Consider the following 2,241-nt stretch of genomic DNA (forward strand, 5'->3'; position numbering starts at 1 on the left):
ACATCCACCCTTTTTGAGAATTAAAACTTGCATTTCATCCCAAGGACAGTAATCAAAGGAGTGGAAAAAATATTTTCTGCTGTTTGTTCTTTATTATTGAAAACAGGATTTTCCAGACAAGGACAAGGAACAAAAGATCAAGTGACTGAGGATAAGGTCACCATGGCCCAAGACCCAAGAATGAAAACACCAAAGATAGTAAAGTGACAGTAGCCTAAGCCAGGACATATGACATTGGTCAAGACCCACTGCTGAAAACCTCCTTGTAACGAGCCCTGTATTTCTGCTTAAAGGGAGGGTGGTGATCCCTGGGATGCTAGTCCCCTTACTCTCCTCATTTGTCAACAAGTTAATAAACTTCCCTTTCTTTTTTCTTCAAGCCATTCTTCATTCTCACTGATTTGACCTAAGGGAAAAGTAACAAACTTCCCGTTGCATTTGGAAAGCTACAATTTTAAAAAAAATTTCAAATGAATATATAGCTATGGTCTTGAGAAGAAAAGCATTTTCGGTTTCTATTTCCCCAAACAGCCAGCTCTACGCAGACTGTAATAATGCTCAAGGTCACTAGAGGGGAGTGTGGACCTGGCCAGACCAAGTTTGGGAGGAAAGCAGGTGGTGGACCTGGGTGATGGAGACCCTGGGCAGCCAAAATGAGAGATGACATCAGAGGCCCCTTTCTTGCCCTCTGTGCATGCAGCGTACCTGTGGATGGCCTCACTGGCTGGTCTGGTCATGGCAAAGATGAATGAGCTGATTACCAGTGGGCCAAGGGAGTCTGTGCCAGGTGCAGGGCATATCTGCCCTTGTCCAGATGTGCATACAATAGGGGCTTAAGCTGAAGGACTAGGGGTGAAGATGCAGATGCAATGTGGGGACTGGGGTGTAGCCCAGGCAGCCTCCTTCCTCTTAATGCTGCATGAGGATCATAGGCTTCCTCAGGGGTGTTTCTCATGGATGGTCCCTGGACCTTCAGGAGGTGCCCAGATGGACGTCCTCTGCTCCCCTTCCCTTCCCCATTCCCCACAAACTCTCACCCTTTAGTCTGTTTTTCGTCTACCATGATAGCTCTTCCCATTCATCCCCCTTTCAGAGGATTCTCTCCCTTCCAACAGAAATAATCACATTTCCACCTTCAATAATTCCTCTGGTATCATCCAAACTTGCAGCCTCAAGTGTCCAAAATCTCCGCCCCCTTAGCTCTGTTAAGCAGAGGACCCAGGGCAGGGAGATCAGGCTTGGGCTCAGTCTCATCTAAGGCCTTAAAAGCTGAAATACTACCACCCATATCCACTGAACCCAGGGGACAATTGTATCGCAATTATGCAATTGCAAGTGGCTATATGCCCCCAGCTTCTGCCCGAACCCTTTAGGGTATGAGAGTCCCCCCAAATTGTATCCCTTTTTTTCTATCTGAGTTGCAAAGCATCTGAGAGGTAAGCAAAAAGGAGAGAGAGGGGACCACCATCCTCCCTTTAAGCAGAAATACAGGGCTGATAAAGCTGAAGTTGGAGTGTGGCTTATATGTGTGACAATGAAGGAATCTCTAAGGCTGAACCCTAGAATTGGGATTACCCACACAGCCTCAAACTATTCCAAACACCATCCCTCTCACCCCAACCCATGCAGCTCCCTCTCCCTGTGCACCTGAGCTTGGAGGAGCCAGCAGGGTCCTGGTCTCTGTAGACAGGATGACTATAGGGACATCCAACAAGAAGTAGACACTTCTGTCCCCTAGTTTCCCCAGTGAGAGAAGTCTCCCCCTTGAGACAGGAGGGGGCAGGACAGATCTGGCCTGTGGCCTGATTGGTGTGCCGCTCCTAGGAGGAAATGTTACAGTAGGACTGAGGGCTCCCCTGAAGGCCTCGGGCTCCTGCTCTTCACTCCCCACTACCCCCCCGCCCCCAGGAGGGCAGCCAGGCTGTCCATCCTCACACCTCAGTGGATACCATTCTAGTACCTGAAGCTGCCTCCTGCCCTTGACCTCTCTAGTGCCAGATGCCAACAACCTTAGTCATGTCAGGGCCTCATCTCTGGTCCCCACAGGTCCCTCCCAGCTTGGAGAATCCCCCCCACTTCTCAGGTCTGACTGAAGCTGCTCCTGGTGAAGCTTATGAAGCCCGTCACCTTGCTGTGTCCCCTTTCTGCTGGTCCTTCCTTCCTCAGTGACTGCCTCTCCTGTTTCTGAGTTCTCTAGGCTCCAGGAACTTGAGATATTTCCTTGACAGCAGAAATGTTCCC

This window comes from Otolemur garnettii, unplaced genomic scaffold, assembly GCF_000181295.1.
Source record: "Otolemur garnettii isolate 467f Iridium unplaced genomic scaffold, OtoGar3 scaffold00013, whole genome shotgun sequence".
Taxonomy (NCBI): Eukaryota; Metazoa; Chordata; class Mammalia; order Primates; family Galagidae; genus Otolemur; species Otolemur garnettii.